The 14,929-nt window shown below is 39.1% G+C and overlaps 1 long non-coding RNA gene across 1 annotated transcript in view; it reads left to right on the top strand.

Moving 5' to 3' along the window:
* The window catches only part of LOC101752292, a 73,992-nt gene extending 68,485 nt beyond the window's left edge, over nucleotides 1-5,507 (top strand). Inside the window, exons 4-6 of the long non-coding RNA XR_003074404.3 lie at nucleotides 2,338-2,394; nucleotides 3,544-3,613; nucleotides 5,351-5,507. This is a non-coding gene — a long non-coding RNA (uncharacterized LOC101752292). The remainder of the gene's footprint in view (nucleotides 1-2,337; nucleotides 2,395-3,543; nucleotides 3,614-5,350) is intronic.
* Nucleotides 5,508-14,929: the final 9,422 nt, after the last annotated feature.

The following is a 14,929-nucleotide window of genomic DNA, read 5'->3' as shown; positions in this document are numbered from 1 at the left end:
CTGTGCCCAGAACTATCCATCTGAAATGCTGTCATAGGAGTCAAGAAAGGGCTTCTCAAAACTTAACGTGTTCATGCTTCTGGTTATCAGATATTTTATGTATAATTATATTTTGGAGGCCAGTAATACATAATTTTTTTTCCTTGTGGTTCCCCACATATACCTTTTAATAGTTAGGGACTCAAGGACTGGCTCACCATGGACCAGTTCAGGAGGACATGTAGTTAGAAGTTAATGGGAGAAGAATCAAAGGAGACAAGGCAGAACATGTGAAGGTAGAAGTGATCTCAGAGATAGAGCAGAGTGAGAAATATTCACCAGATAACACAAAGGTTAAAAGCAGAGAAATCTTGTAGTTATATGGAATCTTTTAAGGGTATATCTCAGAAGCATAGTGTCCTCATACCTGGGAGCTCCTTACTTTTTCTGCAGCTGGAGTCATCTAGTCACAACTTTGTTTCTGACCAGACAATTAACTGTAGTCATAACCCTTAATTTCACATCCAGGAACCCTGCAACAGTACTTCTTGTCAAGCTTCAAATCTCTCTCCTTTAGTCCAGAGAGGGAAAAGTCTTCCCACGTCCTTCCTCCTATGTAAGAATGGCTACTGTTATGGGTTGGTTCTTTTGACAAAACAAGAGAATTAGAAAATTTCCTATTAGAAACAAGTAAATGATCTAAACACACTTACCAGTTTCTATTTGGAAGAAAAAAATGAGTGAAATTCCTACAGTGGTCAGCATATACAAACACCTCTTGAAAAGCAGCTGTCTCAGTACTTAAAGGATGCTGATCCCCACATAGTATTTCTAGTACACAGATTTAGGAATCCAGAAGGATATCTAGGGAAATAATTACCTGTAGCTACCAGATCCAGGTAATATTAAATTCCTCACAGTTTCTGGTCTAGGAGACACAGTGAGGTAGGTAGAAGCAGAGAGATTAATTTGTCTATATACGCTGTATGCATTTCCAAACTGGTGCATGGGAGATCCTTTCATGTATTTTTAAGGTTGGGCAGAGATTTTGGCAGCTCTACAATACTGTAGGTCTGATCTTCGTTGCAAAAATCTTAGAAAGGAACTGGAGGAAAGAAAGAGCTAGGGAATTAATATCAGAGATAGTAGGAATCAAGAGTAATAAATAGAGATATGCAAGATTACAGAAAATCTCCAACATAAAACAATACAAAAAATCATCTCTGCTTAGGAAATGTCATTACTGTGCTGTATTTTCTTGCCAATTTAAGCCCAATGGAAATACAAGTTGCAAGTTCAGATCTTTTGTATTTTTATTTTTTAAACTTATATTAATATATATTGTCAGTAATTTCCAATGGATGAAGTTGCCAGGACAATTTAAAGGTCTCCAAAGGACCCATCACGTTGCTTTGGTTTCTGCCTTTGCAAACCACTAGCAGAGTATTTAGTACAGATGACAGCTGCTTAACTTACAGTAGAATTTCACAGAAAATAATCAGTGAAATGCTGAACGATTAACTATATTTCTGCCTCCTAAGGAGTTTTTTTTTTCAATTTGTAAGTTCTCTAACTGTTCAAGCTGTAAACAATTCAGAAAGTATAGGTCTATCTTATAGACAGTTCACTGCAGCAAAATTTACAAGAATCATGTTTTCCCTCAAAGTATTCAAATGTCCTCCATCAACTTATCTGAATAAAAAATAAATAAATCAGGATTTTTAATTATTCTATTCTCTTGAAAAGAAAGGATTTTTTTCTGTGTTAATAACTCTTACTGATAGATAGCTTACCTGTAACAAACATGGAAAGTTTTAGTACCAGGTATTATATACAATAATATTTTATGGCATTTTTAAGTTGCATTACAGCTTACCTAGTTTATATGTTTGGATTGCCTTTTTATCTTTTTTTTTTCCTTGCCCTACCTCTTAATTTCTACAGTCAGTAGTATATATGACTAGTGTCTGAATGCTAATAATAGTAAACTTGTATCTATAAGATACTTGTGATTGTGGTTCCCTGGCATGCAGTGCAGGGTTGGTACTGGGTGAACTTAGCATAACATAAACAAAATACAAAAGAAGAGAAGATACTGTATAATCTCCTTCTCCTCCCAGCACATCTGTGTTTTTAATAGAAGAAATATTTACACAGGTATATTTTGTAAAAAATAGAAATGACACTTTTTTTGATAGGACTGATGTTCTAAATGGATAAAAGCCCTTGAATACATAGGGTTGAGACATTTGAATCTTGGAGATGTTTACTGGACTATTTTTCCCTTTGCAAAGTCACTGTAGAATGCCATGTAGAAAAAATTAATCTTGGGAAATACAAAATTCATTTCCCACACAGGTAGAACCATGATGGGCCCTATGGCATTGAGGAACAGTGAGCTTCAGAATGCTGCAGGTAAGAACTGGGACCACTCAGAATTATCTTCTCACCTTCTCTTCTTCTCTACTCTGTACATATGTTCCACTTTTCTAGGCAAGGAGATCATCAAGAATCCTCCGTGTAGCAGTAATGGGGAGAAGCAAGGCATGCCTCAACATCACCTTGTTGCTATATATTTGTGCTTCAAGTGCTTTTTGACATTTCTTTTTGACATCTGGGGCTCCTAGCCCCATTCAAGTGGTGCCCTTATCATGCACCTTTCCCATGCAGCTGAGTTAAACCTCAGAATTAATGAAATCAGTGACAAAACTGAGTCAGCTTCAGAAGTGTCCCAGTTTTACTATGAATGTGACACTGAGCACACCTTGAATTTACATTTGAAACTAAGAACCAAATGTCTTCCAAGCTAGCTGTCAGTGTAAGAGAGAGTACTAAAAAGTGACTCAGTACATCTGAAGAGTGAAGTTAGAATGTATATAACAAGTTACACCCTGAAGATGCTCTTTTCTCTTTACCTCTCTCCTGGGATAGAGAAAAAGAGAGAGGGAGAGAGAGACCAAGAGAGGAAGTACTCAATACATAGAGAGTGCAGTTACAGTGCAATAAAACTTACCCTAACTCTATATCCTTGCTTCTACCTAGAAGACTGATGGAAATAAGATTCATTCATTAACCAAAACTATATCTGAATAGGCGGAGTTTTGTGTTGAGTTGCTCCCTTCGTACTCCATTTTATCCTGTAGGAAACAGCAGTTCATGTGAATATCTTGTTGTGCTATTTCTACTCTCATTTCTTATCGCAAACACGTCTAAATTGTAAAGAGCTGCTTATTCTAATTTCCCTGAGAATAAGAAATAAATTATTCTAATAGAAATTGTTATTTTTTGGTAGGCTCACATATTTTAGCCATTTATTATGTGTATGTCGTTGTTTGCTGCCTCATGGCCTTAGTGACATCCAAAGATATTCTTTTGTTGTTCAGCCACATTAGCAATTCTCAAACTTGTCTTGATTGCAGGTTCCTATTGTTCATCAAGACTCTGTATTATACATTCTTCAACAGAAAAACACGCACAGTCAAACCTCTTGTGGGAACAAAATGTGTGTCTTAATTTCAACTGAGACAATGCATAACCAACTGTTCTTTAAACTGTAATTATTAGGTCTGAACAAGCATCCACTGAAGCCACCTACATTGTTGGTATCCTGGTGAGACCACTTGGAAAGCAAATGGTTAGTGGTGTATAACAATATGTTAAAATGCCCAGAAGAATTAGGACGCTTCCTTAGTTTTCCCTGTAAACTTTTCTTATTGGCTTGTCCTTTCTTGTGTGTGCCACTCATAATTAACTACAGCAAAAGAGAGCCCAACAAGAAAAAGCAACTTATCTGAAAGCCTCTATTCTTTTCTCAAAATGTATGAAGGTTTTTTTTTTTTTTTTTTTTTTGTATTTTCAGTTGGCCAGCGTTTCCTTTTTGTTTGCAGAATAATGATATGATTATCTTAAATAATAGAGGAGCTTCTAGGGAAGCTCAAGGATGCCACAAATTTACAGTCATCTTTCCTCTAGCAGCTTCAAATCTTGTGAATATTCACTGCCTTTTCTGCCCAGAAGTGAGAAGCTTCTTTATTCACAGTATTAATTACTGGATATTTCAGTATCTGTCTCCTGCAAATTAAAAGCTTAATTAGGAGCTTCAAATCTTTTTGGCAACAAAATAGCCAGTAAGTGGTACTGTCCGTATAATGCCGTCTACACTAGTATCCTGCATTCCTTTATCTTTAGAAAAGTAGTTTTTCTTTTTCCTTCAGCTGTTGCAGACAACCTTTTCCTTCTAGTTTTCCTGAGGAAAATATTTGGATTTGGGAACACTGTTGAACTTGTCCAGCTTCTCCATTTGGCAGAGCATTTTGCTGAGGTAGATACTGTCTAAAAGAATCCCATATATAATAGACAAAATATATTAAATGAAGTAAAAGACCATGTAAGTGACAGCTGTGCAGGTCAAAAGCTTTCCCACAGGCACAGTGAGCCTTCAAAGTAAGGAGAAGCAAAGGACTGTGCATAACTGAGTTCCTGGGTGAGCTTTCAGAAACAGTCCAAACCCAGAGGCCTGGAAATGGCCCGAGGAGGCATCCATTGTCTGTAAACAAATGCTGTGTTTATGATGAAGATTTGGACTTACAGGAATCTGTATTTTTCGTATTATGTTGTGCTTTTTAAATGTTAATGTCAAGTTGACTTTAAAAAAAGGACAAGCACGCCTATAAGCACAAACATACAAAGGCTACATCACTCTCCTCTTAACAGCACCTTCGTTGGAGTGTCTAAATATTTGCTCTGGACTCTTTTGTCAGTGACTTTTCCTCAGTGCCAAATGTCAAAGACACAGCAGGGCTGAACAAAAGTCTGCTGAAGTCAATAGAAGTCCTTCCAGTAACTTCAGTGAGCACTGGATCCAGCTGTTATCTTGCAAGTCTTTGCCAACTTGAACACTGAAATGTGAATTTTTCATACCAAAAGAAAAAAGCCTGGAAAATAATAATTATTGCAAATGAAAAATTATTGTTTAAAGCATAGCACTGCTGTGACAAGATTAGTGCCCTTCGTACCTCTCGTCCTAGAATGTATGTGCTTGCCAAATATGCAAAAATACATATTCAAAGCTATTTTTGATATTAAATCAAAGGTGTTTGTAAATCCACATGCAGTTCCACCTCTTGTGCCCTGAAGTCAGCCTATCAAGGTTATTCAAACTGACTGTCAAGTAACTCTTTCTGGGTTAAGACCTTCTTCTGCTAAATTTCAGAAATTCAGAGTAATTATTTTGGCAGAGGTTATAAAAGAATGAAAACGAACTTCATGCAGTGGGAAGGTGACAAACACTTCTGAACTCTCACACAATTGACAGTGAGCACTGTTAAGGTTTGTCTATTTCAGAGAAGAAAAATCTCCTTTTTATCTTTAGGTCTGCAAAATGATCTACATTATCTTGATTTTCTCCTCAATGAATCATTCAAGTGTACTACAACAGGTCATTAAAGGTAAAAGGAAGCTGTTTAGTGAATTGTTGTCATGTACAAAATGTTTGTTCTGCATAAATAACATTCCCACATAAAGGATGTTTGGAGTCACTGTTTAGTAAAAGGAAAACAACATCGGATTTTAAAAACGCCAAGACCCACAGCACAGATAAGTGAAAATTGCAGTGGTTAGCAGCATACTAAATGCAGTAGCTATATTTGGCAAAGCTGGAGCTCACAACAGCTAAATAATGTTCAGAAGCAAGAATTTTTTCCACGTCAAAGATTTAAAAGATTTTTCCTTGCACAACTTAAACAGTATTTTTAAAATGGTACTTGCCCTCTATTTCCTATAAGCCACCAATCAACTATCAGATAGTTTTAGCTTATCTGCTGACCCAGACAGCAAAGTAACAATTAGAATTCTTGAATAAATGAAGGGAATTGGTGAATTATTCTGAACAAGTTACCAATCAGCAGTTATCCAGGCTACACCACAGTAGCTAACCTCACTACTGAGTCCACTTTCCATCCTACAGCGGGTTAAAAATTCAGTGTTACTGTCTCATACATTAAAGTGTTATTTCTTTCTGGGAGGACACTATAGTCGCCTAAAATTCACATTAAATAGATATGTTTCTATCCTTTCTCCACATACACACAAATTGTTGCCTTTGTTGTCCTCCTAGATAAACTTGTATGTTATAGACATCTCTGTTCCATCCCCTGTCTTTGGACTAGTGATACTGTACGACAAAAGATACTGAAAGAAGGAAGTTTCACTTCTGTCCATCACTGTGGAACTCTCTAGTGTCTGCATGTGCTGCCTCAGCTGTCTACTAGACTCAGGTATTGCCCTGAATTACATTTAATTCTTAGAATCATGGAATCATAGAATCAAAGAATCACAGGATCCTTAGAGTTGGAAGTGACTTCTGAAGGCCATCTAGTTCAACTCCCTTGCAATGAAAAGGGACATCCACAGCTAGATCAGGTCACTCAAGGCCTTAACCAGGACTTGCCTTGAAATTCTCCAGGGACAAGGCCATCAAACACATCACTAAGCAGCCTGTTCCAGTGCCTCACCACTCTTACTATAAAATATTATTTCCTTATATCTAACCTAAATCTACCCTCTTTGAGCTTGAAAAAATTTCCCTCTGTTCTATCACCACAGACCCTACTAAAGAGCATCTCCTTCTTTCCTCTAGCTCTAGCTTTTAGATACTGAAAGGCCACTATTAGGCCACCTCAAAGCCTTCTCTTCTCCAGGCTGAACAGCCCCGGCTCTCCCAGCCTGTCCTCATAGGAGAGGTGTTCCATCCCTTGGATCATTTTTGTGTCTCTCCTCCGGACGCACTCCAACAGCTTCATGTCTCTCTTGTACTGAGGAATCCGCATCTGGATGCAATACTCCAAGTGAGGTGAGGCCTCACCAGCACAGAGTAGAGGGGCAGGATCACCTCCATCACCCACGCTTCTTCTGATGCAGTCCAGGATACTATTGTCTTTTTGGGCTGCGAGGGCACATTGCTGACTCATGTCCAACTTCCCTTCCACCAGTACCCCAAGGTGTTTTTCAGCAGGGCTGCGCTCAACCCTTTCACCCCCCAGCTTGCATTGGTAGTGGGAGTTGCCTCAACTCAAGAGCAAGATCTTGCATTTGGATTTGTTGAACCTCATGAGATTCACCTGGGCCCACTGCTCAAGCTTGTCTAGGTCTGTCTGGATGGCATCCCATCCTTCTGGTGTGTCAACTGCACCCCACGGCTTGGTGTCATCACCAAACTTGCTGAGGGTGCACTTGACCCTGCTGTCAATGTCACTGATGAAGATATTAGATGAAGATATGGGAGAGTATCAGTCCCAGCAATGACCTCAGCAGGACACCAGTCGTCATTGAGCTAGATATTGAGCCACTGACCACCACACTCTGGACTCAATCCTGCAGCCAGTTCTTCATCCACTGAGCAGCCCATCCATCAAATCCACATCTTTCCACTTTGGAGATGTCGTGGGATACAAAGTGTCAAAAGCCTTACTGAAGTCCAGATAGATGACATCAGTGGTTCTTCCCTTGTCTATTGATGCAGTGACACCATCACTGAAGGCCACTAGTTTGGTCAAGCAAGTTTTGCCCTCGGTAAAGTCATGCTGGTTCTCTCACATCACCTCCCTGTCTTCCATGTGCCTTAGTGTAGCTTCCAGAATGATCTGTTCCATGATCTCTCCTGTCACAGAAGTGACACTGACAGGTTGGTAGTTCCTGTGGTTAATTTTTTTACTCTTTTTAAGAATGGGCATGATATTACCTTTTTTCCAGTCACCAGGGACTTCACCTTATTGCCACAACTTTTCAAATATCATAGAGAGTCTCTTGGCAACTACGTCAGCCAGTTCCCTTAGGAGTCTGGGATACATCTCATTGGGACCCATAGACCTGTGGATGTTTGGGTTCCTCAGGTGGTCACAAACCTGATCTTCGCTAAAACTACCAAATCTTCCTATCTGCTTTATGTGTTCATTTCCCCTCAAAGTATTTTATTAGATTTATTTTCTGCCGTTTGATACATCAGAGTTTTGTTTTCTGATAGTTACTCAGACTTTCTCACCTTTCTAAACCCACACTGGGTTCAGGACCCTACTTAGACCCAGTGCCTTCCTTAGCACATTCACACAGCAAAGCACAACAAAGAAACAACTTCCGTGGCACCTCAAAGGTGTCAAAATTTTCCTGAGTCACCAGTGAGAATGAGAAAATGCCGTTACACAGAGCAGGTGCAACCCTAAATATATGCTTTGTATTCAAGATGAAGATATTTGCGTTCCGCAGCTTTCCAGGATGAATATGAATGCTGGATAGGACACAGCTGGAGAAAGGACCATCCATATAACAACTTCTACGAAATCAGACAGAAGTAGATGGTTGCATACTGAGCTTCAGCTTCCCACTTAGACTTGAAGACACATGGTCCACCAGCCATAAGTTAGTGACACAGTTCTATGGTGAGTGAAGCTGCAGCTGGATTTGTGCTCAGCAAGGACATATGTAGGCTCTCTGAACAACATAGCCACTGTAGGATGCTGTGCTGCTCTTGACTTGCTGCACTGAAGGCCCTATCCCAGACCCAGTGAGATCAAGGACTTAGTGCACTGTGTGAATTCAAGTGTTTTGGTGTTCTGTGTATGAACAGATTTATGTTCCGGTGAGTTGTATGTTTTTCCACTCCTTGGATGGGCATGTTTGTGTACCTCTGCAAATGGCATACATGTTCCCTTCTCCTTATCATCAGTATCCCAGCTTGCAGTACATTTTTATCAAAGCCTTCAGTGTTTACTTCTGGATCTGAGATCATACAAGCATTCTACGGGGTAAAAATTTTTTTGTGTATATAGACATGTTGCTGACATTTTTGCAGAATTCAGCATGCCTGCACAATGTTTTTCATAATTTCTTCTGCATTCAGTTGTGAAATCAAGGGAAAACGCCTCTTATGTTGTGTCAGTAAAATCTGTGCCTAAGGCAGTCCTTGTAAGACAGATGGAATCTTCAGTCTTGGTGTACTGTAGCATCCAGTTACTTGATTAGATTTCTGGGTTTTAGGATTGCAGCGCTACCCAGATTGTATTGGAATGAAGTCAGGGATGGCTTAAACAATGGAAACTACAGTAGAAGTGTTCATAATTGTGCACTTTGGAAAAGGTATGAAATGAGACCTGAGATGTATTACAGTTTTTGGCATATGCAAATTCTGAACACTGTTCCAAAAATTAGGATAATTGGCTGATTGGATCTTAAATATATTTAAGAGTATCATGAAGAAGTAAATAGGAATCTGTCCACCAGAGAGAACAGTGTTGCTGCTTATTCTTCTGCACTTCTTCACTCCTTAACATAAGTTCTTGATCAGCATTTGCATGAGGCTTCTGGTTTCTGGTCATCAGTATGAATGAAAGTCACAGGGTACCATGAGTACATCTATCTAGTTTTACACTGTGGAGTCATTTTTTTATAATATCAGTTATTAATTGGGTGAGAGTAAAATCATAAAATCACATCCTAAAAGCAAATCATAAAAGCACACACCCCAGTAAAAACACTGAGTTGTTCAAAGCTGATAAATCATATCTGTCTTCTAAATTCAGGCAAACCTATGATTGGCTTCTAGTGCCTTTGCATGTGCCCTGTTGCTCTGATCAGGACTGTAAGGAATATAAAATGAAGGATCATCTCAAGAATTATCTTTCTTCACTTTTGAAGGTAACTTTCGTGGTTACAAACTGAACTGCACTTTCATCCACTGTGTTGTGGAGGTGTGGTATTGTTCAGAAGTGCCAGGACCCATCCTTTCTTGCCTTTGTAACTTTATTTTTAATTAAATAATTTAATTTTATTAGCCTTTCAAAAATTGTGCCTTGTTTCTGGATTTAATTGCTTCAATTTCAGCTCCTAGCCACAGTTCTTCCTACACTCTCATTTGACAAAAATGCTTTCCTTTACAATGATAGATGTGTTTCCCAGGTAGATATTTCTAGATCGTACTCTGTTCACAAACATTAATTTCACAAATAAGGGTACACGACTTGCACAGAAAGGCAGAGGCTGTATCTCTGTATGCTCAAGTCTCTTCTTTCTGTGAACAGACATAGTCTCATTATTTCATTTAATATAAAAAGGAAATGAAAAAACAATAAAAACAAAAATCTCAGTACATATCAGCTGCAGATAATGTAGTAGTGCTATGGAAAATGATAAAACCCTCACTTCTGGAAAAGACTGCACACCTTGGACAGGCTTAGTCATGAACCAGCACAAGGAAATGTGGATTTCCCCTCCCTGATTGCTCTGAGGCACTACTTGGAAAAAATGATGATAAACAAGACTAGAACTGTGAAATCATACTGCCACTTTTATATGCTGTCATTGCTTTGTCGGATGAATAGCTATGAAGATAAGTGCAGCTATACGAAGTATCTCTGTTCCCTCCTCCACCCTGCCACCCACACTCAAGTGGAAATTCAAATTCAGCATGACTCTGCCAATATCTGTCCAGGAAATTGCCACACAGAGATTTCCACAATGTTCACAGTCAACACCCTTGAAGAAGCTGATAAAGGTTTGCTTGGAGGGAGCACTCATCTTTGTAAAACTATTTTTGGCATTATATACATTCTTTCTTTGCTTCTGTACAGTCACTGCATATGCATGTGTGTGCATGTGTATATGTGTGTATGCACGTATATATAGCATTTCTAACAGCAACAAAAAACTGCAGATAGTTCATTTTAAGAGAAAATGGTGGAAATGGTCACACTTAATGCCCTCATTAGGATTTCTGCAGCTGCCCTACGTCTGCATTATGTGTTTCAGAATCCATCCCACACTACCTGTTAACCATATGAGAGACTGAGGCCCTTCCTTGTAATCTGGACATGTAAGTAAAACTTGCCAAGAAGAGGCTATCTGAAAGCCAAGTGATTTGCTTAGAACTAACACTGATCCTAGGTCTCTTAGCTCAGTAATTAGATATCATTCCATCTAATATTACTGCAGTGAAACCTATACAAGAAAAGCTTTTTTCCAAAATCTGGACCAAGGTAAATCCAAACATCCTAAACACAATAGTGTTATAATATGTATATATAGTGTTTCTTTAGCAAGAGAGAATTATCACGCCACTCATTTGTTGATGGTATTGTACACATATTTAAAACACTTGGCTAGAGACTGAAATGATCACTCCCAAATGCAAAAAGAAACAGAAGAATATACTTGCAAAACCCACAAATGCAGGTCTGAGGAAAAAGGGATAAAGGGGCTTAAAATTAGAATACAATGGTGAAGGAGCTGAGGTGAATTTTACATGCTTTGTGGAGCTGACCTTAAGTTATTGTAATCTCTAGGTTGGCTTGGAGGTGAAGTTTTTGGTGGAAGGGTTTAGAAAGTTGCCATGAAGTGCACAAGCTCTGTACACCTGTTGTAAAGATGACTCCAGCTGATGAGGGGGAATGTCAACTTAGGAAGCTACAGCAGTGCCATAGCAGTGGCCTCTCTGCTAAGCCACTTCTCAGCAGGCAGATTTATGACCCTGCATAAATCTGGGAAATGAGAAAGTTGGTACCTCTTAAGCTCGTCAGAGAACCAGAGATTTGTTCACTCAGAAGAGATTTTGTTTCTTTTCATTCTAAGGGAAAACTGGTACCCCAGTGCTCCTCAGGGTGCAAGAAGCATGTAGAACAAAAAGCACCTTCTTTGCAGGACAGAAGAAGAATAGTGATGAGGACCCGCACATGCCTAGTACAATTAGCTAGTACTAAGCACTTTCTTTGCTGCTCAGACTTTGGTTTCCTAGTTTAAACAAGGTAAAGCAGAATTTCCCTCACTGTACTCATTCATAAGCAGCTAAGACCATTTGTTAAGATGTGTAAAGCCTCTCTTGTACTGAACATTAGGGTGACTCTGTTAGATATGTCAGAAGGCATGAAGAAGGCAGCAAAGGTCACTCAAGTCCTTAGGACAGACTTCAGCAGAGGGATGAGAAGGACCAAGGGCAGACAACACCACCAGCTTGCTCTAGAATGTACATCCCTTGCCAGGAAGCTTTTCCAGGTCTCAGACACCAAGTGCTCTGTTTTGGCACAAAAGCCAGATTTGTGCTGTCATGGTAGTAGGGAGGACAGGTACAGAAGCAATGTTAGTTACTGAGGATCACTGAGAAAGCAAGTGGCTTTTAAATTCCACCCCTAGCAGATATAAAAAATCTGGCTGGGAATATGAAAGTGGGCTCTCTGGTATCCCGTGGGTCACCCTGGCTTCCATGAGGAAAGGGAGCAGGTAGGAAGCTTCTGAGAGCTCTGCTCTGCGGAAGCCACTGCATGGCCCCAAGGAGCCACCACCCTGATTTAGAGTAGACCAATCATAAATTTAATACCCTGTTCTTTTTATGTGAGTATATTCTTTTATATGTGGGGAATGTTCTGCATTGTTAATTATTCTAAAATCTTTCCCATACATTGTTTTCTTTGTAGTGGGAGGAGAGGAAAGGTTGGAGCAGTGAAAGTTATTGATTTTTGTCTTTAATGCTGAATTCGACTAGACTTTCTTTTCTTAGAAAAGGAACACCCTACGAAGAAACCTGTCTCTTGCTACTGCTGGAGAAGGGGAGGTTGTGCACTTTTCACCTCCAGCTCTAGAAAGGCCAGGAGGAGGATGGCCCTGGATTCCCATCTCAACAGTATTTTTTGTAAATCTTCTTACTTCAGTGGCAATTAGAAAGAAGAAGGAAGGAAAATGTCATTTATAGTGGCAAAGGTGTTTTCAAATAAATTATTTGACAGATTTTGAGCATGAATAATTGGACCTCTCATGACTGCGAAATTGCATAATATCAGATAAACATTTCTTACTTGCCCAGTACTCCTTAATGCATGCATTTTAATGTCTTTATTGCTTACAATTATCTATAAAAAGCAGCACTTATTTTTCATATGATATACAAACTGTTCCAACACTTCATGGTTTATAGCTAAAAACCCTTAATAGAGCTTATGCAGAGATCCAGTCCGTGAGCAAATGCACTATGTTCTCCATGATAAAATATATAAAAAACCACAATTATGCTTCTTAAGTGCCTAAACATTTTAATCCAGAATAGCTGTTCTGTTTTTCTGTGATACTTTATACAATTTTTGAGTGGCAGGAAAATGAAAAACTCTGTTAATGTATCTGCTTAAAATAACCAAGAGATGGCAGCACTCCATTCAACCCAAATTTGACTTGTTATATAATCTATATAACTCCATTACAACAGACAGCACAAATATAAAGTGCAATTGAAACTGAGCAGTCAGCTGTAGAGACAGCCAGGACGTACATCATTTCATCAGTCTTTCTCCTTGTTTACCACGGAGGATTAGGAAACACAGCAGTGATGGAAGGTTCTTGATGAAATAGAGAGGATAAGGTTTGTGACTCTTGTATTCCTTCACTGGCCACGGTCTGTTGCTGGCAGTAACATTTGCTGAGGTCCTGATGCTGTTCCCTTGCCTTTGGAATCATTAGGAAAACACTGTCACTACAAGGAAGGGCATTAAGATAAGGAGTATAGTGAACACATTCCAAAATTTGTTCCAAAATATGACCACAGAAAGTTTCATGCATATTATAATAAGTCAAATTACATACAGTACTCACTTTCTTTTCTCTTAAATGCTGGAACAGAAGTTAACTCCCCTAACTCTCCTCAATCTTCATATACTACTCTGTCAGGGCAAACTGCAAATTACTTGGTACTTTGTCTTGATTTGCCAAGTTTTAAATCGCTACACAGAGAGACCATGTTGGATCTGAAGTGTTTTGGGTTGTTTGGGAGAGAGTCCCTGCTTACAAAACCAAGTGCTAATGCATTTGAAATCAATCTTGAAGAAGCTGTGACCTTATGTTGTTTTATGTTTTATATTCTTTAGTCTCCAGAAATCTTTGGATGCTTTTTAAATTTCATTTTAAATATCCAGGAATTCCATGATACTGATGATCACTGCTGGAGCTGGGGTCAAATGTACCTCCTCGTACAACTAGCATGGAGGCATTCACAGCAGGTGATCTCTCTTTGTGCTTAAATAGCTACACTTACCTTGCCTGTTCAGTAGGTTGTTCCCATCCCAGTTTTTGCTGTACAAGTTAGGGCAATTATTCTGTTCAGTTTTGGAATTTTTTCCCTTATGTTCCTTCACTGCCAAAATGTGGGAGGTTATAAATTAGCATGCAAGAAGTATCATGTTACAAAATCCCAGAAGAGATAAAGAACCTGTCATTTCTAGCAAGTCAGCTCCGTAAAACCACTGCTGTAGCTCCTGCTGAAGTTTGACTTAGTCTCCATGACAGTAAAATTACAAAGGTGTAGCTCCACTAGGATATTACAGGATGGGTTACTCTCCTATAGTAAAAACTGTTGAATGGTAATTAAATCTGTAATTTTACACATACAGAGGTTCTTGTGGGTGAAGCCTCACCTTTCCTCTCCTCTTCCCCACTTCCTAGCTGCACTGGCAAAAGTACACTTTGCAGCTCCCTCTCCCCCAGTCCATTCCTCCTGTACAGGGGGTACTTTCCATCATACTTAGCCACAAGCATTAGTGGTGTTAGTAACACTGAGAATGTTAAAGGAGACAGATGGCTGTTTCAGACAAGGCCAACTTGAATAATTATGCTTATCCAATTGAAAAAGATGAAACTTCTTAGATTTTGAAAAAAAAAAAGTCCCTCATATATATTTTTAATGAAGATAAAGTAGCTGATAGTCTTTTGCCATTACAGTCGTATCTGTTTATAACTAATTAATTTTACCAGGAAAATACTGCTTTCATTTCTCAGCAGCAATTTCACAGCAGAAATCCTCCCTCCTTTTCGAACTGACTGTGTAAATAAAGCAGAATACAGCTGGCAACATTTGGTGAAGAATTGCTTTGTATGACGCTGGCAGAATCTTCTGACTGTTACAGTCTGCTGGGGCTCTGCTTTTAGA

This window comes from Gallus gallus, chromosome 3 (genome assembly GCF_016699485.2).
Source record: "Gallus gallus isolate bGalGal1 chromosome 3, bGalGal1.mat.broiler.GRCg7b, whole genome shotgun sequence".
NCBI classification, from domain to species: Eukaryota; Metazoa; Chordata; class Aves; order Galliformes; family Phasianidae; genus Gallus; species Gallus gallus.
This window is presented reverse-complemented; position numbering and strand designations above follow the sequence as displayed.